Source organism: Balaenoptera ricei, chromosome 20, assembly GCF_028023285.1.
Source record: "Balaenoptera ricei isolate mBalRic1 chromosome 20, mBalRic1.hap2, whole genome shotgun sequence".
Lineage (NCBI taxonomy): Eukaryota > Metazoa > Chordata > Mammalia > Artiodactyla > Balaenopteridae > Balaenoptera > Balaenoptera ricei.
The window spans coordinates 21,638,065-21,662,935 of NC_082658.1; the positions used below are offsets into that span (position 1 = coordinate 21,638,065).

General features: G+C 51.6%; 1 long non-coding RNA gene and 4 other non-coding genes across 6 annotated transcripts; 3 read left to right on the top strand and 2 right to left on the bottom strand.

Moving 5' to 3' along the window:
* Positions 1 to 5,824: 5,824 nt before the first annotated feature.
* On the top strand, positions 5,825 to 6,015 carry LOC132356287 (U2 spliceosomal RNA). The gene has a single exon (XR_009499810.1). It is a non-coding gene; the product is annotated as a U2 spliceosomal RNA (small nuclear RNA).
* Positions 6,016 to 11,674: 5,659 nt separating this feature from the next.
* Positions 11,675 to 11,865, top strand: LOC132356289 (U2 spliceosomal RNA). The gene has a single exon (XR_009499812.1). It is a non-coding gene; the product is annotated as a U2 spliceosomal RNA (small nuclear RNA).
* Positions 11,866 to 14,259: 2,394 nt separating this feature from the next.
* On the bottom strand, positions 14,260 to 17,936 carry LOC132355110 (uncharacterized). Of its 2 annotated transcripts, XR_009499530.1 has the most exons (4): positions 17,647 to 17,936; positions 17,408 to 17,531; positions 16,057 to 16,967; positions 14,260 to 14,981 (listed from the first exon to the last, which is right to left on the bottom strand). It is a non-coding gene; the product is annotated as an uncharacterized LOC132355110 (long non-coding RNA). The 2 variants fall into 2 exon arrangements; XR_009499529.1 differs by having other exon boundaries at positions 17,408 to 17,936.
* On the top strand, positions 15,791 to 15,981 carry LOC132356285 (U2 spliceosomal RNA). The gene has a single exon (XR_009499808.1). It is a non-coding gene; the product is annotated as a U2 spliceosomal RNA (small nuclear RNA).
* A 467-nt stretch (positions 17,937 to 18,403) lies between the features above and the next one.
* On the bottom strand, positions 18,404 to 18,594 carry LOC132356280 (U2 spliceosomal RNA). The gene has a single exon (XR_009499804.1). It is a non-coding gene; the product is annotated as a U2 spliceosomal RNA (small nuclear RNA).
* Positions 18,595 to 24,871: the final 6,277 nt, after the last annotated feature.

Sequence of the window (24,871 nt, forward strand, 5' to 3'; positions counted from 1 at the left end):
GGTAGAAAGCTCTTCCTGTGTCTTTGGGGGCCTCCATTGCCTTCAACTCAAATAACCCCAGGCCAAAGTGGCACATTCTGGGGGGACTCATTTTGAACTCCTTGGGTGTCCAGGAGGTGGAGTGGCCAGGGGAGGGGGTCGTTTCCTGAAGCCCAGGAGGGCTTCTGGGGGCAGGGACTGGGTAGACTGTTGGTCTTTCCCCAAAGATATAAATTTTTCTAGAAACAGCAGAGGCTGAGTCCAACTGGAAGCGAGGGAAGGGTATAGGTGAAGAAGGGGCTTCAACCCAGCCTCAGCCTCAAACACTGTTGACGGTGGAGGGAGGGTGCAGGGTGCAGCCCTTGAACCTGAAAACAGGTTCAAACAGAGAGTTTGAACCTCAAGCAGAGAGTCTGTCGATTCAGGCAGCCGGTCTAGTGGAGTCATCTAAGGGCCCTGGAGTCAAACAGACTCAGGTTCACTCCTGCCTGTGTCGCCGACTACCTGGGGGAAGTTGGGCAGGTCACTCAGCGTCTCTGAGCCTTTCCTCTGAAGGTTGTTGGAAGACACTATAGGATGCTTGGGAAGTGCCCGCCGTCACAGTGGGCATCTGGCTGTGGCCAGCTGCTAGGGGTGCCCCAGCTCTGCTGAGGGGCCAGTGGGACCTGAGCCTTGCTAGATCTCTTTCTTCCCTTTTCAAAGAGGTGCTACTCCCTTCTCGTCGTCCTGGCACCCAGGGATGTCATTTGCAACAACGGATACGCAAGGGTCTCCAGATACAAGAAATGAAATGGAGGCTTGTCACTGGACATTTATTTTCACAGCACATTTATCTTCCTCTAAACGAATTCTGCAGATATTTAGGTGGAAAGTTCCCGTTTTAAGAGAAAGAGAAAGGGAAAGGCACTTGACTGTCTCAGTCATTAAATGGGCAAAAGGGGAAGCGGGTTCCTGTTGGTATCTCTCCCTCCCTCGATTCCCCTCTTACTGTCCTCCTACCTTAGAAAGAACAGGGCTCAGCTGTGGAGACCCTCAGGGTGGGGGAGGTGGGCTGGGCTGAATCTGGGGAACTGTTTCCAACCCTCCGAGCCAGTCCTCCTGCGCGCGAGAGGAGGGATTTTTCAGGGCAAATCTGCCAAGACTGCGCCCTCCCCATTCTCATCTCCCTTTCTGAGCCCCTCTCATGCCTTCCCTGTGCACGCTGCCTCTCCCAACCCCGCCTCTGACCTCCGAACTCCTTCCAGCTCTAGATTCTACTCCGTAGCCCACTCCACCCCCTGTCAATTTGGATTTTAACTCATATCAGCCCTCAGGGAACTTCCCGTGCTGTTAACTGATTGTAGCCACTTGCACATTGCATTGTTAATAGAGCTTGTTATTATACAAGACCCAGAATCTTCTGTTGTGGAAAGAACAGCGAGTAGAGTTAGAAGCAGCGTGGGCCGGGTAGGCCTTATGAAATACCGGCTGCGTTATTGATCAGGCGTGCGAATATGATCTAGCGGCTCTACCACTCTGATCAGTTTCCTCCCCTGCAGGGTAGGGGTAATAATACCTCCATCCTAGAGGTGTTGTGATGATGGAAGGAAATAATCCATGTCACACGTCGGGTTCAATAAACAGAGGCTTTTATTATTGTGGTGGTTCACGAATTTAAGATGCCATCTTTTGTGAGAGGTACGGTTATTTTACCTAGCCCTAAGAAAGACAGGACGAAAAGAAACCAAGAGAGACGTGCTGCGATGTAAACAGCGACAGTGCTTTCTCCTCCGGGCCTCGAATGTAAGACGCATCCTGGTTTCTGAGATGTAAAGGTGCGAAAAAGATGGGCATCTTGGAATGGACAAAATCAGGCATCACTATGGAGTGTGACGCCTTCTGTTGGGGGCTGTTGAAAGACCAAAAAGAAAATGTGGGGATTTGCTGGCCTCCGTAATGGCAGGCAAGTTTTGAAAAGCCCAGTTCTTGGTTGAGTCTAACTGAGTTTGATGGATCCAGTCTAGCTGGACAGGAAACTTGCTCTCCAGCACACAGACTTCTTCTGTTGTAGCGCCAGGACCCCGGGCACGTTCGGGGTGGGGGCAGGGGTGGGCGAGGAGCCGACGGTCTGCTGGTCCACGCACACCCCTGATCACGTTGCTGGGGAAAACGATCTCCCTTTCCGACTGCAAAGTCAGACAGACTGGTCCAGTTCTGTTGCTAGTCATAAAAGCGAAAGCTTTTGCTTTGTGGCTGGGAAAAAGGAGAAGGCGGGAGAAGGGAGAATTGAGGGCGAGAGGGCGGGGTCAGAGAGAAGGGAGAGGAGGTCAGAGAAAACAAAATGGTGCCTCCCTCCCTGTCTCTTCAACTAGGGAAAGCTGACAAGTGAGGAAAAGAACCTGAGGGAGCTGTCCAAGAGGTCAGGGTAAAACTTGAGGTGAGGGCAGGGCTGCTGCAGGGCCAGGAAAAACAGATACAGTGAGGCCTGGACTTGAAGAGGCTGTCCTCCCCAGCCGGCAGGGCACCCAGCAGACCTCTGATGCCCAGGGATGGAACACGTAGAAGCACTTGGAGCTGGCAGCCTTGGCGTGGGCAGACCTTATCTGAGTGTGGTGCAAGGCTTCCCCGGCAGCAAAGAGCAGTGGATGTGGTTGAGTGGCAGCCAGAGGAGAGGAATGGAAGAACACGGCAGATGCCCCTTGCTGACCGCGGGGACAAGGTCATGTTCACCTGTGTGATCCCAGGACCCACACAGTGACAGGCACAGAGTTAAGGTGTGATACCAGAGAATCAGTTGAATCAAGACTCTTAAAAACAGGATATCAGAAGATTTTTTTAAAAAAAGAGAAGTCCAATATATATATATACATATATATATATATATACACATACATATATATATATATATATATATATATGTATGTGTATATATATATATATGTATATATGTGTGTGTGTGTGTGTGTGTATACACACACTTTTTAATATGATAAAGTTGGCATCTGAAACTGATGAGAAGATGGACTATTTCATATATGATATTGGGACAACTGGGTAGCCATCCAGACAAAATAAAGTCAGATGTATACCTGAACTCAAATACTAGGACAAATGTGAAGTAGGTTAGAGAAGGAAACACAAAAAGATCAACAGTTCAAAAGACGGTGGGCAGGGGACAGGAACGTGCAGTTCACAGAAAATAATAATGGACCTCAAGCACATGAAAAGCTGTACAACCTTGCTCATAGTAAGAGATAACATTGGATATTATGCAAAAGTTAGATAACATGATGGTTGGGCAAGGCTGTGGGAAACAGGCACTGGTTGAGAAGGCTATCTGTGCTCTTCCAGTCTCTGTCTCTGGCTTATCCTTTCCAACTCCCTGGCAGCAATGATAACTGGGTCCATAGTGAGATTGTAGGACACTTGGACAAAGGCTCACCAGCCAGCCACGTCCTGGTGTGGCCTGAACTTTTATGGGCACTTTGGTCTGTACACATGGATGTGGGCTGGCTGAGGGGCGCTGACTCACGTTAACCAAACTCACAGGAAGCTGGTGCGTGAATTAGAATGCTAAGTCGTTAATTTACAAAGGGAGATACTCCTTTGCAATGACAGAACAGGCGTGTCTGCAATCCCAGGTACCTCATTCTAAAGATCAAAATACCTAGGAAGCTGAATTGGTGAGCACAGGATGACCTGATGAACATGGAAGCAAGCAGAAATGTAGTGAAACACAGTGAGGGTCGTAATAATTACCACAAGCCAGGAGGTCTGCTAATCTCTTTCTGTATGGACAAATTGCATTATTTAATATTTACACATTCATGTGTTCAACCAAATTCATGTGTTGGGCTTCCCTGGTGGCGCAGTGGTTGAGAGTCTGCCTGCCAATGCAGGGGACACGGGTTCGAGCCCTGGTCTGGGAAGATCCCACATGCCGCGGAGCAACTGGGCCCGTGAGCCACAACTACCGAGCCTGCGCGTCTGGAGCCTGTGCTCCGCAACAAGAGAGGCCGCGATAGTGAGAGGCCCGCGCACCGCGATGAAGAGTGGCCCCCGCTCGCCGCAACTGGAGAGAGCCCTCGCACAGAAACGAAGACCCAACACGGCCAAAAATAAATAAATAAATAAAATATGGTATGAAGTTTAAAAAAAAAAAAAAGAAATGAAATATCAAATTCATGTGTTCATGTGTCTAGTATATGTCAGGCCCTATTCTAAACACTGAGGAGATAAATGTGGACAAAACGGACCAAGTTCCCTGCTCTGGAGCTTACATGCTATTAGGCTAGAAGGCAATAAACAAATACATGTATAAGATGTCAGGTGATATGTGCTATGGAGTAAAATAAAACCAGGTGAATGAGGAAAGAGTAAGCACAGGACTATATGTTAATGTTCTCATTTTCTAGATGAAGAGGGTAAGCTACAGAGAAGTGACTTGCCTGCGATATTTTCCCTTATGTTTGGTACTTACAGGAATACCATATTCCAGGCATGTCTCGTAATTCTTAAGATTATGTCTAATAATTTCTCATCTCCTTATCTCCAATTTACAGGTAATGTGGCTACATCGAAGACACACGGTTAGGCGGGGAGGCCAAGTCACGCGCCAGGTCACATGATCATTAACAGGTAGAGAGGGGTTAGAGACGAGGTGTTCCCAGTGTCTGCTCTTAACCGCTGCACCAGACAGCTCGTTCCTGTCTCTCTTCAGACAGACCTGTGTGTCAGGCTCAGCAACACTTACTCTCATAGTGGGCGGGACACACAAGAACAACTTCTCTTTCTTTTGGTGCCCTCTTCTAGGTCCCGTGCTCTTCATGGATGGATCCGACCTCTTCCGCCAACTAGCTGTGTAGTCTGGGGCAAAGTTGCTCACCCTCTCTGTGTCAACCGCTCCATCTGTAGGTAAACTTTGAAAGTCTGATATAAGGAAAGCACGTAGCGCAAAGCCCGGCCCAAACAATAAATGTTTCCTATTGTGTTGTTACAGGCAATACAGTTGCTCAGTTGTTTCAGTGTCACGGCCATGACGCCTTCACTGGAACCTCGTTGGACCCTAGGGCCCACATTCTAGACTACCAAACCAAGGTCGCCTCATTAGCTCCCTTTATACTCCCTCAGCCCCACACGGTAGGCACTAAGGTTTCCACTTCTCAGCTGGGGAATTAAGGCTCTGGAGGTGAAGGAGCTTGCCCTAGTGGCCTGCAGCGGGGGCAGGGCGGGGGTCCTGACAACCAGGGCAGCAGTGCTCGCAGGGCGCGATCTCGGGTCCCAAGTTCTCTCTGCAGCCCCTGCCAGGCGACACCGGACAGGCACTCCTGGACTCCCAGCCTTCGACTGGGTCTTCGGCCTGGACAGAGCCAGCCCGTGGGACCCTATTGTCTTCACAGTGAAGACCAGATGACGTTTTTCGTACTCGGACCAGTCTGCTGCACATCAATTCCACAGACGCCCTCCTCTATTCTCCCAACCCCAATTCCCCTGAATTCTGTCTTTACGCGAGAGCTGGTGCCAAAGAAGAGGTCCGCCCCAGCCCAGCCTCCGCTCATGCGCGCAGAGGCGGTGCCGAGGACTGGGCCGATCAACCCGCGCGGCTCCACCTACCCGCGCGGAAAGGGCGGGGCATGCAAATTGAAAATGGCGCTTCAGCCCGAGGACGACGAAGCTGCCGCAGGTACAGAATTCCTCTTCCACGATGTAGAGAATAAAAACTCTTCACGAGAGTGTGGTGTGGTGCCACCCACAGTACTGTCACTGAAGCAAAGGAAGTGAGACCTCGAGTGAGCAGTGACAGGGGTCACACTGAGTCCAATATGGATGAGAGGAGGACGGTGACAGTGAAGCCAGGTGGCTGGGTATCGCTTCTCGGCCTTTTGGCTAAGATCAAGTGTAGTATCTGTTCTTATCAGTTTAACATCTGATACGTTCTCTATCCGAGAACAACATATTAAACGGATTTTTGGAGCCGGGAGTTGGAGTGGGAGCTTGCTCCGTCCACTCCACGCATCGACCTGGTATTGCAGTGCTTCCAGGAGTGGTGCACCCCTCCGGGGGAATATACCTCGAGTTCAAAAAGATAAGAGCCGTGTTTCTGTTTTTTGTGTGTTACCCGGTTGGTTAGTAGATTTTCCACGTTTGCGGAGAGTTTTAAGTGTTTTTGTTTTTTTGCTTCTCAGTAGTGTTTTCAAAGTTCCTTGGGTTGGGTTCGTCCTTGGAGGTCGATGTGTATACGTTACGGGTGTTCGCGTTTTCTTCAGAAAGGAATAAGTCTAGCTGGGGAAGAGGGAGGGAAAACACTCTTACAGGGAACTTTTCCACGAGTTCCCCACTGGGCAGCGTTGGGGGCGGCTGCTTTCTTGTTTGGAGAGGAAGCCCAACGAGCCGCAGCTGACTGTGCCCCTTGTGCCCCCTGCTTTGTCTCTGTGTGGTTTGGCTCTTTTTTCGTTCACCACGGTGAAAGAGAAAGAGTGGTCTGCGCCCGGAAAAAACCGGCGCACAGCCGTGCAGACACAACGCCAACCGTAAATGAGACCGAGTGCTGAGATCTCTTTCTGGAGTTTGTGATTCAGTGGGTCTCGGGCTCTGAGGCCCACGACTGTGTCTTTCTAACACGTTCTCAGGGGCTGAGTGCTGAGATCTCTTTCTGGAGTTTGTGATTCAGTGGGTCTCGGGCTCTGAGGCCCACGACTGTGTCTTTCTAACACGTTCTCAGGGGCTGAGAATGTTGCTGGTCGGGGGACCACCTTACCGCCATCACTGACGTGGGAGAGCAGTTGCAGGCCTGGCCTTAGCGTAGACCCCCCGTAAGGCCGTGGGCACACTGCTCTCATCTCTTGTCAGCTTCAACGTCTTTTTCTGTAAAAGGGGATGGAGATACTTATCTCCTGGTGTTATCATGAGAATTAAGTAAGATGAAATGTGTGAAGTGCTCAGCCAAGGGACTGGCACACACACAGTCCTCTATGTCTCATAGCTGTTAGTGTGGCCCAGGAAGCCAGTGTAGTCTTCCCCAGAAAACATACAGAGTAATATGTACCCATTGACCACCCAGTGCCATTTCTTTTCCAGTGTATGTGACTTACAAAGTCAGTGCTTCTCCATCTTTAATGTGCACAGGGCTCCCCGGTGGCCCTTACTGGAATGCAGATTCTTGTTCAGTAGGGGTCACGGACTGAATTGTGCCCCCAAAGTTCGTATCTTGAAGCCCTAGTGGGAGGGGAGGCCTCTGGGGCCAATGAGGTTAAGAAGAGGTCAGGAGGGGTGGGGCCCTCTTGTTGGGATTAGCTCCCCAATGAGTGGGGGCACCAGCGCGCTTGTTCTTTCTCTCTCTATCTAACACGTGAGGAGAGGGAGGGAAGTCCGCCATCTGCAAGCCAAGAGAGGGATCTCCCCAGAACCCTGCCACGCTGGCACCCTGATCGGGGACTTCCAGTCTCTCCAGCACGGTGAGAAAATACATTTCAGTTCTTTAAGCCACGAGCCTGTGGCATTTTGTTTTGGCAGCCCTGGCAGCCCCATCAAACTAAGACCGGAGGTCTGACTTGGTGCCTGCATCCTGCGTTTCTCACCAGCTCCTGGGCGATGCGGATGCTGCTGGTCACAGACCGCACTTTGAGCAGCAAGGGCCTAGAACCGATTACTAGAAAGTGACCCTAAAGGCTGTATATTCTCCCTGACGATGAGTACTTTCAATGTTCTCCTGTAAATCTACAACAGAGATCTGTTATTATAACCCCAAACTCTTAACAGCTCTGGCTTGTCAGAGGCACTCAGCAAATCATTGCCAGAGAGAAGAATGGATGAGCCAAGGGTTGTGCCTGACCGTTGGCTGCCTGGCCTCGGGGGAAGACCTCTGCCCTTGGAAGACCTTTGGAAGCATCGTGGGTGAGTCAGGCAGCCTCTCTCCCCTCTGAGACTTGGGGGTGATAACACTTCCTCAGGGTACTGTAAAGGTAAAATGAGATTGTGACCAGGAATGTGCCATAAGCAGTGCCTGGCTCACACACAGAGGCACTAACAAACCGTCGGTGAGCAGATCTGAGCCCCACGAACGGTTTCTTGGCCTCTGGACTGGAACTCCTTGATGCAACGCTCATGTTGGCCTCCTGACCTGGAAGCTGACCAGACTGTCCCGGTCAGGGCAGCCAGCGGGCCCGGGCGGGAGGATAAGAATGGGGGGGGGGGGGGGAGATGAGGGAATTTATTTAGAGCCACTTTTTATTTTCTGTGACATGGAAAATACTTCTGTGCCTGGCCTTCACCCATTTTTTCCCTATTGAATGGTTGTTCTTTTATAATAACTTCTAGGAGCTCGTTATGTGTTAGAAAGATAAGTACTTTTTCTGTGATTGGGGTTGCAAATATTTATTCTTACTTGTTTTGTCATAAATCACCTGTAAGTGATGTGACACCCCGGGGCAGGTGCTGGGAGTAGACAGAGGCAGGCCAGAAGCCATTCCTGCCCTCAGGGCGCCTCCAACCCAGGATGGGGACTTAAGACACCGGCCCAGATGGCCAGAACACCAAGCAGGACAAGGAGGAGGCCAGTGAGAGATGAACAGATGGTTGGGGTGTTTGGACCACAGCCACCCCTTCTCAGGGAAGCCAAATGAGTTGAGCAGAAGGTGGTCTGATGCACACAGATCTGAACAGGGCTCATGGGATGGGGGGGGGGGGGCCTGAAGAGCCTTGTCAAGCACATCACACATTGTCTCATTTGACCTTCATCCATTCGTGCAACAAATATTCACCGAGTGCCAAGTACATACGGAGCACTACCACAGGTGCTGAGGAAAGAGCAGCAAACAAAGCCTTTACCATCAAGGTGAAAAGCAGTACAGCACTCATATCTGTATATGCGTGAGTAGACCTACATACCTATGTGTCTGTGTGTCCGTATCTATGTGTATAACTATGCCACGTGACAATCATAGGTGTCAATAACGACTTGGCAGCCGGCAGAGAAATAAGACCAGGTGAAGTGGGATGTGAAACAGGAATAGCTCCGGGTGGGTAGGTGGAGATAGTTGACAGCACTGTAAAATGGAATTATTTCTGTTTTACAGGCAAAGAAGTGACTTTCCCTAGAGTGTACTTATCAAGACATTCCCATGGGCTTGCATTTCCACGCGTAGCTTCACAAGTCCCCTAATCAGAGAAGCATTATCATTATCCCCAGTTAAAAAATCATGATCCCCAATTAAAAAAAAACCGAGGCCCCAGTGTTTAGTGAGATGCTTGAATGCAAATCCTGACTTTGTTTCACATTAGCTGTGTGACCTTAGGCAAGTTGCTTGGCCTCTCAGCAGCACTTCAGTCTTTAACAGCGCCGCGTGGCTTGCGGGATCCCAGTTCCCCGACCAGGGATGGAACCCGGGCCCCGCCCCCCCGCAGTGAAAGCGCCGAGTCCTAACCACTGGGCCGCCAGGGAATTCCCTCACACACTTTAAATATTCTTAACTTTAAATATTCTTAGGCACGTTAAAAAATAAAGAGAAACGAGTGAAATTCAGTTTAATGTTTTCTTTAACTCAAGATACTTTGGCAGTTCCCTGGCGGTCCAGTGGTTAGGAGTCGGGGGTGGGGGGGGGGTGGCGGTGGGGGGGGCGGCCGGATTTGATTCCTGGTCGGGGTTACCGGGAGCTGCGGCGCGGCCACAAAAATAGAACAAAAAACAAAAACAGATATCTGAAATATCACTTCAACACGTAATTAATACGGAAATTACGGAGATATTTGACAGTTTTTAATACTAAGCCTTTGCAAGCCCATGTGTATTTTACACTTAACAGCACATATGGATTAGGAGGAACCACCTTCCTAGCGCTCCCCAGCTGCGAGTGGCTAGTGGCTGTGACAGCTCAGGTCAACAGAATGGGGATGAGAGTGGAGGGAAACGAGTGAGGCGCTTGTCTTGGCCAAAAAATTTCAGGGAGCACCAAAAACCCAGTAATCAAAATAAATCTCTCGATTATCTTAGAATCCAGGTAAGATGAATTGTATCAAAATAGTACTTATCTTGATTGCTGAAGAGCGTTTCGGGGCGGCACTCCCTTAAATGTCCCCCCACCTCCCCGCCCCGAAGGCTAGTTTCTCACTGGCCTCACCTAGTCTTGGCCCCGGATAATAATACTAATACCCACCCCGTGGAGTTATGGGGAGAATCAAATGAGTTAATACACACGGAGCGCTCGGCAGAGGGGCGGGCTCTGGGAAGGGCTCAGGCAGCCCCCGCCATCAGGCTTTCCCTGCGGCAGGGTGAAACGACCCACTGGGTTTCAGTCCTACATCAGTGATACCTTCTAGCTCTTCTGAGATCCAGTGAAAGAAATAGAAACTCCCCAACTAAAGTGAAGCTCTGTTAGGAAGGGGGATGGAAAAGGTTTACGCTGCCTGGGCAGCCTGCAGCCTTTGCCACAGAGAAGCGTTGCCGCTGCGAAACTTTATCCCCGCTTTGCCAGAGGCCTTAATTTATTTACGGTCCTTGATGCCCAGAGCGTCCCTGGCAGTCACTCTCCTCTCTGGTGTCCTGCCACCCCAGGCCAGATCTTCCCCTCTTCAGCCCTGGATCGGGCCAGGACCCTCCTAAGTGCTTCCCCGATTCAGTCTGTTTTGCACACCTTTTGTTCACTCAACAAACGTTTCCTGTGCACCTCCTACAGGCCGGGCACTGGGCTAGTGCTGGGATACAGAGGTTAAGTGCTGACGAGGGTCGCCGCCCTCAAGGATCTCAGATTTCAGTGGCGGAGATAAAGGACTGCCCCCAACGAGTGGTGAATGGTGGACTTGAAGTCCGGGGTGGGATGAAATACAAAGGAGGGCCGCAATCATCCTGGGGTGGGGTGGGGTGGGGTGGGGTGGGGTGCGGAAGAGCCCACGAGGAAGGCTTGCTGGGGCAGCTGAAGCCCAAGCGGAGCCCAGAGGCTCTGCGTTAAGAATTAGACAGGTGAGGAGGAGGTGTAGGGAAAGGAGGTCTCAGGCAGAGGAAGCTTTCTGTAGGAAGCCCGGCATCTGGGTTCATTCGTAGAAGCACCGACGGACGCAGGCGCTTGAGTTGGAGAGAATCCCTCCAGCTGCTCAGCCCGGCCCTCCACATCCACACACCTCCTCCCTTCCCCACTGTGGGCCATCCGCCTTCCGCCTGGCAGGGGGATGAACCCACCGGCCCTGGGAAGCCCCCCTCTAGATCTTCCGCTCCCCGGACTCAGAATGAGTCCCCCACCCGACCCTACGAAGCGGAGGCCTATTGAACACATATGCAGTCTGGGCGTTTCTAGCGAATGTGTCTTGCGACCTCGTCTTCAGGAAAACTCTCAGCCGACGGCTCCTCCCACAGCCCCCTCTAGCCGCCCACCCGGAATCCCCTACGGTTCGGTCTTTTGTGTCCGCTTGCATTGATGCCAAAGAAGAGCTCCCCCGCAGCAGCCCAGAGGATAAGGTCAGCCCGCCGGAGCCGCGCCCCCCTTGGGCGGGGCATGCAAATCAGAAATGGCGCTTCAGCCCGAGAACGACGAAGCTGCAACAGATCCAGAATTCCTCTTCTACAATGTAGAGAATAAAAAATCTGCACGAGAGTGTGGTGTAGTGCCACCCACAGTATTGTCACCGAAGCAAAGGAAGTGAGACCTCGAGTGAGCAGTGACAGGGGTCACACTGAGTCGAATATGGATGAGAGGAGGACGGTGACAGCGATGGCAGGTGGCTGGGTATCGCTTCTCGGCCTTTTGGCTAAGATCAAGTGTAGTATCTGTTCTTATCAGTTTAATATCTGATACGTTTTCTATCCGAGAACAACATATTAAATGGATTTTTGGAGCTGGGGGTTGGAGTAGGAGCTTGCTCCGTCCACTCCACGCATCGACTTGGTATTGCAGTGTTTCCTGGCCTGGTGCATGCCCCCCACCCCCGGGGATAGTAACTGATGTTTGAAGAGTAAGAGCTCTGTGTTTGTCTGTCCCTATACGCTGCTTTAGCGAAGCTCTTTCTGTCTGAGTGGCTCTTAAGAACTTTTTGCGTCTGTTTCTCTTGTAGGCTTGTTCCTATGAGACAGGTGGTATCTGCAGAAGAAAGAGTAGTTGGAGTTGGTCGGCTTGAGAGACGAACTGCTAGGATAGAGAGAACTCTCTCACGAGTTCCCACTTTTCAGCGTTGGGAGGGTTCATCGTGCTGTTTGGCAGACAGACCAACGATCAGCAGAAACTGACTGCCCTACTATGCCTCTGTGTGCGGTAGCTGTTTTCGCATTCACCTTGCCGTTTCTCTCCGTTTCTTTTCCGCTTAGTAACTGAACGTCCCTTTCTCCATTTTTCTCTCATTTCTGCCATGTTTTAAACCCTGTTCTTGGGCTAAGAATTTCTTCTCTTTTCTGCCTTCTTTTTAAGTGGAGTTTTGTGCTTTTGCTCAAACTTGGCGTGCTCCGGAGGGCATAGTTTCTGCCCCACAGCCTTCTCACGGGGCCTCTCTCCCCCATTCCTCCGTCTGTAGAAACTAGGAAAGGAGCGGAGAGGGTATCCAAGCTTCCTCTTGCTGTTCCCAGACCGTTTCCACGCCACCCTCAAGGCACAAGGAAAACAGTAACTTGAGTCTTCTGTCTTCCGTCTCTACTTTCCCCGGCTTCTTTTGGTGTCTCCAGCATTACTCCTGTCCTCATGGTTCCTGATGTCAATATCCACAGGCAGAAAAGGATCGAGCGAGAGGGCAGCTCCCGCTGAGAGCCACGAAGATCCACCCGGAATGTAGGTTTAAATGATGGGCTTTCCGGGCTTCCCTGGTGGCTCAGTGGTTAACAATCCGCCTGCCAGTGCAGGGGACACGGGTTCGAGCCCTGGTCCAGGAAGATCCCACAGGCCCCGGAGCCACTAAGCCCGTGTGCCACAACTACTGAACCTGCGTGCTGCAGCTACTGCAGCCCGCACGCCTCGAGCCCGCAACAAGAGAAGCCACCGCAATGAGAAGCCCGCGCACCGCAACGACCAGTAACCCCCGCTCGCCGCGACGAGAGCAAGCCCCCGAGCAGCAACGAAGATCCAACGCAGCCAAAAATAAATAAATGAATACATTTATATTAAAAAAAAAAAAAAAAAAGTGATGGGCTTTTCACTTAGGTGTGTGGGTTGGTTGTACTGTATACAGCTGACTGACTGACAAGGAGAGGTCAGTGCCACTGAAGGAGTTTTATTACTTACAGTTCCCAAGAGAAGAGGGCACGCCACACCCTGCAGCGAGCCACATGGGGGACTCGGCCTGGCCTGCTTGGTTGGGAGGCAGGAGAGGAGAGTATATGGCCTTTATCGTCCTGGGGAGGGGAGGGGAGGGGAGGGGAGGGGAGGGGAGGGGAGGGGAGGGGAGGGTGGGAAGAATGGGCAGAGGCAGCAGGGTAGGCAAGTTTGAGCAAGGTTCGGATTGGACCATTAGAATAGCATTCGGTGAGCTTTGGGCTACAGGGCTGTTCTCTAGTTGTGAGGTACCGGGCCCTGGGGTGAGAGAGGGCAGGGGAAATACTAGCTGGAGTGTGAGAGTAACTAGAGGAGGCAGTTGCAGATACGGGTGTTGGAAGATTGCTTTGCACGTGAACGGCAGGCTCCCAAAGCAAGCAGGTTGCATTTCTAGGAATTAGTTAGTCCTGGGAGGGGCAGTCTCTTCCAGGCCAGCAGGCCCTCAAGATGTCAAAGCATCGTAAATTATAGAAAAATTTAAAACATGATTAATCCAGTGGATGATCATTTTATTTGAACTTTCCAGTCTTGGGATTACCTAGGGGTAGAGTGTGGAAAGGCAAAGAGGGCGCTAGTAGAAGCATTCGACATACACCTCTCCTACCAAGGCATCCCCCCCGCAGCACGAGATCAGATTCCAATGAACAGTATACATTGGGGTTTATTCATTCAAGAAATATGGATTGAGGGACTTACTTCCCCCGTGGCGCCGTGGTTAAGAATCCGCCCGCCAATGCAGGGGACACGGGTTCGAGCCCTGGTCCGGGAAGATCCCACATGCCGCGGAGCAACTAAGCCCGTGTGCCACAACTACTGAGCCTGCGCTCTACAGCCCGCGAGCCACAACTACTGAGCCCACGTGCCACAACTACTGAAGCCCGCACGCCTAGGGCCTGTGCTCCACAACAAGAGAAGCCACTGCAATGAGAAGCCTGCGCACCGCAACAAAGAGTAGCCCCCGCTCAATGCAACTAGAGAAAGCCCGCGCACAGCAACGAAGACGCAATGCAGCCAAAAAGTAAATAAATAAATAAATTTATTTAAAAGAAGAAGAAGAAGAAGAAAACCTAGAGGAAGATTTAGGAAATTATAAGTCCTTTCGACTCAAAATCTGAAAGATATGTTTTTAATTGATACATATGATGATATAAAAACAACTTTCCATGAAACCTTGAAGCAATGGAATCATCACCTTAAGTAAAGCCAAAGCCAGATATCCAACAGGAGAAAATGGTCACCGCTTCCATTACAGACAAAGGGCCAGTCCCCTGAATGTGTAAGTTGCAGATCCACGCCCTTAGGATAAGGCCCATCCGAGAATCCAGGAGGAAAAGGGCCGAAGACCCCCAACAAGGAGTTAGCTCACAGAGAGAAAATAAAGGCGTCTCTGAAACAGGAGAGGACGCTCAACCTTATTTACCCAAGATTAGAAAACTGCAAATCCAAACTACGCCGAGGTACCATTTTCACCTATGAGATCGACCCCTCCGCCTTTCCCCACCCCGCACCAAAAAAGCATTCGCAGGTTTGATGCCACGTGGGGTTGTTGGCGAGGCTGGGGAAAGAGGCGCTGCCGGGGAACGCCTGCCCTGCTCTTCCGGTCACCGTTCGTGATCTCCCGAGCTTCCAGGCTCCGTTGCAGCGAGGATGGCTGGGACCGCGACGGCCCTGCACCACCGTGAGGGCACAAGGGCACGCGACCGGCCCCCGCAGAGCGCCGTGCACGGGGGCCGGGCGCGATTCGCAGGCCCTTCAGTCCGTGCACGTCGATTTGAGCAAACTCCGCGGGAGTGAATCACGCTGCGAAAACGGAGATGCTAAGTTATTGATTTGCGACGGGCAGTGTTGCATTCCAACGACTGTCACCCAGGACATCCCTTCTCAGGACGCCCCCCCCGCCCCCCCCCAGGGGACCCGAACCGTCGGGCAGAAGACGGGCGAGAGAACACCGACGCGAGCAGAGCGGCCCCGAGCAAGGAGGGGCGAGGTGGGTGTGGTGGTGGTGGCGGTGGCGGCGGCGGCGGCGGCGGCTGACGAGCCGCCGTAATCGTGGCGTGTGTCGGGCACTGGCTAAGCGTGGAGGAGGCGCTCTTACTCATTGAACGGTTGTTGAATGTGCAGTGCGTGCGTGGGGGAAGAGCAGTGGGCAAAAGCAAGTTCTTGATTTCTGGGGCTCGAACCGTGACAGCTGCTACCGTGTCAGCGCTCCCCTCGCATTCTCCGGCTGCCGCCCCTGTCTCGGGTCTGCGGCAGGACGTGCACCGGCCAGGAGGCCAGGAGGCGGGCTCCGGGTCCGGCCTGGGTTCCGGGCGCGAGGAGCCGGTCCGGAGGGGGAGGGTGGAGTCCGCCCGCGGTAGCCGCGCGTCCTCGGGCGACAGAAGGCGGAGCATGCAGATTAGAAATGGCTGTTCGGCGCGGGAATGACGGGACAATCAAGTACACAGAATTTCTCCCCACAAAGGTAGAGAACAGAAAGTCTGCACAGGTCTCTAGTGATAGCACTGTGGATGACGCAAAAGGAGTCAGACGAGGCGTGAGGATGAGGGCGCTCACCGTGGCTTGAATAGGGATGAAGGGAGGACGGCAACGGCCAGAGGGAGAAAGGTGGTATCGCTTCTCGGCCTTTTGGCTAAGATCAAGTGTAGTATCTGTTCTTATCAGTTTAATATCTGATACGTCCTCTATCCGAGGACAATATATTAAATGGATTTTTGGAGCAGGGAGTTGGAGTAGGAGCTTGCTCCGTCCACTCCACGCATCGACCTGGTATTGCAGTACTTCCAGGAACGGTGCACCCCCTTTGGGGACCAGAAAAGTGTGCAAAGAAAGAGAAGTACATTTTTTCAGTATGAGCGTTGCGGGAATACAAACTTACCTTTCACTTTTTCACATGGCGCTGACTGGTGCTGTAGTAGGTTCTACTGTCGTGTTTGTGCTAGCGCTCTCCTTATTGAGGAAGTGTTATTGACATTTCTACGGGCCCCGCCTGCAGGGAAGTGGGTTGACAGTCTTCCGCTGTGCCTGCACGTGCAGAAACCCCCCGCCCCTTCGTGGGCCGCGTCATGGTGGCAGCTGCTGCTTCGTGGTCACTTGTTCGGCTCCGGCAGCGAAGAGACAAACGCTTCCGTGCTGGAGAAGGCTCTAGCCGTATGCGGGGGGTTGGACCTCGTAAGGTGGGCTCGGCCCCCGTAACTCATGCCCAATCGGCATGCGTTCCTGCCCCGTCCGCAAAGCAAGCAGGCGCCCTGCAACCACTGTGTGAAAAGCAGATAGCGGCTTCCACGTTGTGATTTTTAAGTTTTAGCATGGGTGCAGAGGCTGTTTTTTTAATTGGTTTCCCGCTTGTGGGAGCCTGGTGCCCGGGGAAGTTCTCTGATCTACTTTTCCGTGCTTCGTTTGAGGGGAAAACGCGGGTTGGCTCCTGGAGCCTGCAATCTTGACCAGAGGTGGCACGCCAGGCAGTGCATACTGGTTTTTCTCTCCACTGAAGCCCAAGCGCCCTAGAGCTTGCCGAGGCAGCGGGGTGGGGAAGAGGCAGAAGGAGGCTGTAGGAGCACCTTCTCCTCTTCCCGTTGCCAACGTGCGGTAGGCTCTGTCGACCTACGCCCGACGTAGACTGAGAGACGCGTTCCTCTTTCCTGGCAGCAGTCTATTTCTTCCTCGACGCAGTGTGGGTTCAGTACTGTTGTTTTCTTTTGTTTTCTTCGTTGTGGAGAAGACTCAGCTCCTCCGCAGGGACCTCCGTCCACTTCCTCAGCGGGGGCAGAGTACCTTCTCATCAGAGTGCTACAGGAAGAATGGAGAAAAGAAAAAAAAAAAAAAGGAAGTGGACCTAATAAGGCGCGAGAAATACAGGCCCCCCCCCTCCCCCCGGCCTCTCTTCTCTTGTCTTTCTCCCCTGCCGCTGTGAAGCCCGATCTCACAACCTACACCCCAGCGCTGCCACTGCGGTGGAGCGAGCGCGCCCGCTGAGGCCGCCCGGCGCCGCGCTAGCGCTAAGCGGCAGTGAGTTCCAACTCGACCTACACGCGGGCGCAGCGTGACGCTGGGCAGGTTAATTGCCCCCTCCCACAGAGGGTGGCAGCGGGCGCTGGCGTCACTTCCTTCCTGAGTTCCCTCCCGCCGCCGCCGCCGGTACAGCTGCAGTCTCACCGCCCCTTGCTGCCCAGCACGTGCGTGAGCTGATGCTTCCACCGCAGCGGTAGAGACTCTGCTGTGTCACTTACCCTCCGCTCTGCCGTCCGCAAGGTAGCTTACTGGCCCCTGTCCTACCTCAGGCATCCGAGGGCTGCCCTGCGTAGCTGTGCCACGTCGTTTCCACACGCCCACTGCCTCCGCGCGTCCCTGGCACTGCGGGCGCGTGGGGGAACAGGAAGACACGACTAAAGCCGCAGCCTGAGGAGCGATCGCTCTCACCCGTGGCTGCTGGGAAGTGCAGCGGTCGACCCCACTCCTCCTCCCTCACCCGTCTGCGACCTCGGTCCTGTGCGCCGCTTGGGTCCACACCTCTGCACTGCGCCGCCGCCGCACGGGATTGTGTCGGCAGCGCGCGTGCGTGCAGTATAGCCTGGAGCGGTTAACGGACGAAGCTGTAGGGGGGCAGCCGCTGCTGCGAGGAAGGTGGGCTCAGTTTCGGTGGGAGCGGCTGTAACCTCGAACGAGTGGCGCGCGTGGGGCTACCGGCTAATCGCTACCTGTCAAGAAAAAAAGGGGCGCTCCAGGGCGCCTGCTTGCCTTGTGGACGGGACAGAAACGCAGCCGATGAGCATGAGTTAGGGGGGCCGAGCCCAGCTTCCGGGGCCCCCCACCCGCATACGGCTAGAGCCTCCCCAAGCACGGAAGCGTTTGTCTCTTCGCTGCCGGAGCCGAACAAGTGACCACGAAGCAGCAGCAGCTGCCACCATGACGCGGTCCACGAAGGAGCGGGGAGTTTTCCACGCGGGCAGGCACGGCCAAAGGCTCAACCCACTTCCCCGCAAGCGCAGCACGTAGAAAACCAGTAGCACTTCCTCAGCGAAGAGCGCGCTAGTTCAGACGTGAGAGGAGTACCTAGTGCAGCGCTGCTCACCGCATCTGAAGAAGTAAGATATGTATTATATATAATGTTGTAATGCCGAGGAAGTAAGGTATACTTAATTCTGCAGAAGTAAGACATATGTAACTTCGTAAATCTGAAGAAATATACTTCTCTTCCTTTGCACACCTCTCTGGTCCCCCCCGTAAGGGGGTGCACCGTTCCTGGAAGTACTGCAATACCAGGTCGATGCGTGGAGTGGACGGAGCAAGCTCCTATTCCAACTCCCTGCTCCAAAAATCCATTTAATATATTGTCCTCGGATAGAGGACGTATCAGATATTAAACTGATAAGAACAGATACTACACTTGATCTTAGCCAAAAGGCCGAGAAGCGATACCGTCGTCACCCCCTTCGCCAGCACACCCCTCTTCTCTCTCGCCTTTCAGCTCACGGTGAGGAAACTCATCCTCACACGAATGCCCGCCCTCTTCCCTAGACTTCACAGTACCCTAGTGCCACAACTTGTAACACATACCTAGTTTGTCAGATCCTTTAACTTATTGGGGGCTTTTAGGCTTTCTATTCTCCCATGCCTCCCCCAAACAGCCAAGCAATTTGCATGCCCCGCCCACAAGCGCGCCCGTTTCCTGCTCCCCGTGTGCGCCCTCTCGCGGTGGAACCGAAACAAGCGCGTACCCGGAAAGCTCCTTCCGCCTGCTTTCCCGGGAAACGCCCAGAGCGAGAGAGACGCACAGAGTTCTACCAGGTTTTGCTTTCCAGCATTTCTTTTTCTTCTCAACTTTTTCCCCAAACATACAGGTACGTTGAAAGATTTTTACGAGTGGACACCCACCCACCACCTAACGTCATCTTACTGTTGTACGGACGCATACGCACATGAGTTGGCTATGTTTAAGTTCTAGGGTCAAATTTTAATAACGTCGTTTCCCACAGTCCTTTATTTTCCCTTCTATCAGTTATTCACAAAAAGACTTAAATATAAGGAAAAACAAGACGAAACAAAGCAGGTCCTTCTTGTGTCAGGGCCTACTGGGTCCCGGAGAGCAAATGTGCATGTCTATTTTTCCCTGGATACTGAGAGATAAGGGGAGCCCCATCAGCCTGGCTGTGTTTTTTGCCCCCTACGGTCAGTTCAGTGGCACAGGTGCAGCCCAGAGTGGTTAGGAGGTGGAGGTTGGCCACGTGAGCCTGACAGCGCGGGCACGGGGCGAGGCAGCCGCGGGGGCGGGCGGGGGGGGGGGGAGGAATCTACGTGCGGGGGAAATTGTCTGGATGAGGGGTGGGGGTGAAGGGACGCTGAAAGGTGTGCCGACAAAACAATGAATCAATAGTCAATCTAAGAAGGAAACGGGAAATTTTCTTCGAGCCCACCTGAGGGTTATAACCGGGGAGACGGTCTTTCCGAAGCCCCTGAGGACTGTTGCGAAGAGGTAACGTACTTTCCTCCCCCGCCCCACCCCCGGGCCGCGTGGCTTGCGGGATTGTGGGATTTGGGATCTTAGTTCCCCCACCAGGGATTGAACCCGGGCCCTCCGCAGTGAGAGCGCCGACTCTTACCCACTGGACCGCCAGGGAAGTCCCATGTGATACTTTTTGTTTTTAATTGAAGTATAGTTGATTTACAATGTTTCAGGTGTACAGCAAAGTGATTCAGATATATTTATTTGCTTTTTATTATATGTTCTTCAGATATATAATATATATTCCTTTTCAGATATATATACACGCTGTATATATTATACAGTATCATATAGTCTTTTCAGGTTCTTTTCCATTATAGGTTATTACAAGATATTGAATATAGTTCCCTGTGTTATACAGTAGGTCCTTGTTGTTTCACTCTTTTATGTATGGTAGTGTGTATCTCTTAATACCAAATTCCAAATTTCTCCCTCTCCTCCTCACTTTCCCCTTTGGTAGCCATAAGTATATGTGATTGTAGAGAAGGGGTAAGTGCAATCAAGCACACATCTTGGTAAAAGGTTACAGCTACTCAGAAGGAACAGATATCTTAGTTAAGGGTGTTAGTGCTTTTCTAAGTATGGGAAGCATGCAAGAAACTGGGTGCATAAAATTTTCTCTTGCAAATATCTAACTCTCTGAGGTCGGGTTCTGTCAGTTTCCTCCTCATCCTGATCTCCACCCTGAATCCCTTTCAGGGTGGGTGGTAGGTCAGCAACTATAGAGACTAATGACTTGATCCTTGTAGAACTGGATGGTGGGTAATTCTTTATTTTACAGTCCCTTCCCTTTCAGTCTTAATTTCCACCAAGGCTAAGGGGGCATGTCGTAACCAAACTGTGCCACTTGCTAAGAATGCTCACTCCCAGGTCAGGTGAGGATTTCGTTGATAGGCCACTCAATGTGCTATTACTGGACTAGGCCCTGTTAACAATAGCCAAAAGCCCCTGGACTGCCTGTCTTACTAGTCTGTTATGGTCCAGGAAACAGTTCCCGCTTGTTGCTCCTTCCCTCCTCTAGAGGTACACTATTGCAATCATTGCTCTTATAGAACTGGATATTTGATCTATCATCGCAAGTCCCCAAGTCATCGTTATTTCTGATCTCAGATGGCCTCGGCCTGTGGCAGCTCGAAGCAAGATTTTGGTTCCTGGCCAGAGATTGAGGTCAGGTCGAGGCAGTGAGAGCATCAAATCCTAGCCACTAGATTAGCGGTCAGTGACAAGGACCTGGTCCTTTGGCTTTGCTGAAAAGAATTCCCACAAAGACAGAAAGTAGTGAAACAAGTAAAGTGTTTATTAGGAGGAAGAGGGTACAGTATGTGTGGATAGACACACGGGTGGCTCAGAGAGAGAGCCGTGCCCTCGTGGTAGTTTGAATCACATTTATGGGGCATTTCTTCCAGGTTTCCTTTGACCAATCATCTTGCTTTGCCTGGTTCTGAGTCCGTATTTGGTATATGTCAGGGTCCCCCCCTGTGTGCCTGTTCATCTCTTGGCCAAGATGGATTCTAGCGAAGAGGCCGATGGGTAGTTGACATCACTTACTATGAGGTGACCCCCCCCCTCCCTTTTTGACCTCCAAGGAGCCTTTCTGCACATGTGTAGTTGGGGAGGTCTCCTTGACTTCGAGAATGAAGAATATGTGGTCTTTTATCTCTTATCTGAGCAGGGTCCAGCCTCCTCCATCATCCTGGGTTTTGGAGTTTCTGCTATTATGGAGTTTCTGTCCACAGGGGACTAACTTCAGCTGTTTGGCCTGGGGCCCATCTAGCTCCTGCCTCATTTCTATCAGCGGCTCAGTCACACGTTCAGTAATGCAGGAAACAGTAATCTTGTAAAATAGGCAGAATACAAGTAATATAGCTAGTAACATCAATAAGGTCATAAGTAAGTATTTAAGCCAAGAATTCCATTAGATGCAGTTCAGTATCTCCCCAGGTCATCCGACCTGTTCCACACCAATTGCTATCTCCGGAGGACAACAATTGTTACCGGCAGGAGGGCTTTTTAAGTAGCGCTCTCCGTGTTGCGACTCCAAATCCTGGAACTAGTTTTATCCAGCCTTGCGGAGGCGGCATCTCCAGGTAACGTTGTGAAGTAGACGGCAGGCCCGAGGCTCCATCCAAGGCGGCTGCCAGGCTCCATGCTCTTCACCACTTCAAGCCTGCCCGACCAGCAGGTGTTGACGCCTTCAACAGGGTCGCCACTGCACTGCAATCCTGCCCTGCCCCTAGGCCTGTGGTCACGAGAAGCCCGGACCTGTCTCTTCCATGTTTGCAATCTCTTACCCCGTAAGACTCTCTGTATTCTCTTGCACCCCTCCTCCAATCCCCCTCGGATTTCTGAAACCTTGTTTTCTGACTCTCCCCACCCCCCATTCTCAACCTTCCTTCTCTGTCCGCTCTAACCTTCCCCTGAGGACACGCATTCCTGCAGCCTACTCAGGTGGTGGCCATCTCTCTTCACGCCTCATTTCGCTGGTCCTTGCTCCACGTTGTCACTTACACAGCACCCTCCCCCTTCCCTGTCTGCCACAGCCAACCTTGAATCTCACACCACCAGGCTATACCACCCACGACCAAGTCTCCTTGCTACTGTCGACCATCCAGCTGCAGGTCACTTCCTGGCAGGTTTTAGCTCCTGGCTCCCTGTCTCTCTCCAGCACACTCCTGTCATCATTCCTGGTGATGTCAACAGCCCCACAGATGGCCTCTCAGTTTCTTTACTTAGCCCCAACCCCAGTCACTCACTCCCCTGGTCTAACCCTAAATCTAGTCTTTTTTAAATTTTGTAAATTATTTTATTTTATTTTAGGCTGCGTTGGGTCTTTGTTGCTGTGTGCGGGCTTTCTCTAGTTGCAGTGAGTTGTTGGGGAGCACGGGCTCTAGGCTCACGGGCTTCAGTAGTTGTGGCTCACAGGCTCTAGAGCGAAGGCTGAGTAGTTGCGGCGCAAGGGCTTAGTTGCTCCGCGGCATGTGGGATCTTCCCGGACCAGGGCTCGAACCCATGTCCCCTGAATTGACAGGCAGATTCTTAACCACTAGCGCCACCAGGGAAGCCCCCTAGATCTAGTCTTTACCAAGTGCTTTAACCCCTCTGCTCCTAGCATCACACTCTCCAATCACCTTCCTCCTTCCCTCCCCCTCCCTCCCACCCTCCGTCCGCCCTTAGCTACCCTTTGGTACCTGCCACCTGATGAAATAAAATTCATATTTTAAGGCAAGAAAAAAAAGTTGAATATTTATTTATTTTGGCTGCACTGGACCTTAGTTGCAGCACTCAGGATCTTTGTTGCAGCATGTGGACTTCTTAGTTGTGGCATGCATGTGGGATCTAATTCCCTGACCAGGGATTGAACCCAGGCCCCCTGCATTGGGAGCAGGAGCCTTAACCACTGACCCACAAGGGAAGTCCTTGCAGCAATTGTTATCTTTAAGGGAAATGATTAATTGGCATTTTACATAAAGTTCACCAAGGATGTGTGCATATACAAGGTGAGTGGTGGGTTATCCTGACCCCTGACATGATAGAGAAAGGAATGTTATCTTCTAAGGAGTTATCTGGCTGGCAGCAGAAGGACAAAAAAATGGATCTTTATGGTCCAGCAGGTATTTCTGCCCTTGGGGAGGTCTGTTTATGCATAACATAGATGCACAATGCACCCTAGAGGGGAGGGAGGAGGCACAAATGGGCAGAGGAAAAAAGTTTTGTTTAAAGTTTTCTTGTTTTGGGACTTCCCTGGCGGCCATCTGAGATCAGAAATAACGATGACTTGGGGACTTGCGATGATAGATCAAATATCCAGTTCTATAAGAGCAATGATTGCAATAGTGTACCTCTAGAGGAGGGAAGGAGCAACAAGCGGGAACTGTTTCCTGGACCATAACAGACTAGTAAGACAGGCAGTCCAGGGGCTTTTGGCTATTGTTAACAGGGCCTAGTCCAGTAATAGCACATTGAGTGGCCTATCAACGAAATCCTCACCTGACCTGGGAGTGAGCATTCTTAGCAAGTGGCACAGTTTGGTTACGACATGCCCCCTTAGCCTTGGTGGAAATTAAGACTGAAAGGGAAGGGACTGTAAAATAAAGAATTACCCACCATCCAGTTCTACAAGGATCAAGTCATTAGTCTCTATAGTTGCTGACCTACCACCCACCCTGAAAGGGATTCAGGGTGGAGATCAGGATGAGGAGGAAACTGACAGAACCCGACCTCAGAGAGTTAGATATTTGCAAGAGAAAATTTTATGCACCCAGTTTCTTGCATGCTTCCCATACTTAGAAAAGCACTAACACCCTTAACTAAGATATCTGTTCCTTCTGAGTAGCTGTAACCTTTTACCAAGATGTGTGCTTGATTGCACTTACCCCTTCTCTACAATCACATATACTTATGGCTACCAAAGGGGAAAGTGAGGAGGAGAGGGAGAAATTTGGAATTTGGTATTAAGAGATACACACTACCATACATAAAAGAGTGAAACAACAAGGACCTACTGTATAACACAGGGAACTATATTCAATATCTTGTAATAACCTATAATGGAAAAGAACCTGAAAAGACTATATGATACTGTATAATATATACAGCGTGTATATATATCTGAAAAGGAATATATATTATATATCTGAAGAACATATAATAAAAAGCAAATAAATATATCTGAATCACTTTGCTGTACACCTGAAACATTGTAAATCAACTATACTTCAATTAAAAACAAAAAGTATCACATGGGACTTCCCTGGCGGTCCAGTGGGTAAGAGTCGGCGCTCTCACTGCGGAGGGCCCGGGTTCAATCCCTGGTGGGGGAACTAAGATCCCAAATCCCACAATCCCGCAAGCCACGCGGCCCGGGGGTGGGGCGGGGGAGGAAAGTACGTTACCTCTTCGCAACAGTCCTCAGGGGCTTCGGAAAGACCGTCTCCCCGGTTATAACCCTCAGGTGGGCTCGAAGAAAATTTCCCGTTTCCTTCTTAGATTGACTATTGATTCATTGTTTTGTCGGCACACCTTTCAGCGTCCCTTCACCCCCACCCCTCATCCAGACAATTTCCCCCGCACGTAGATTCCTCCCCCCCCCCCCGCCCGCCCCCGCGGCTGCCTCGCCCCGTGCCCGCGCTGTCAGGCTCACGTGGCCAACCTCCACCTCCTAACCACTCTGGGCTGCACCTGTGCCACTGAA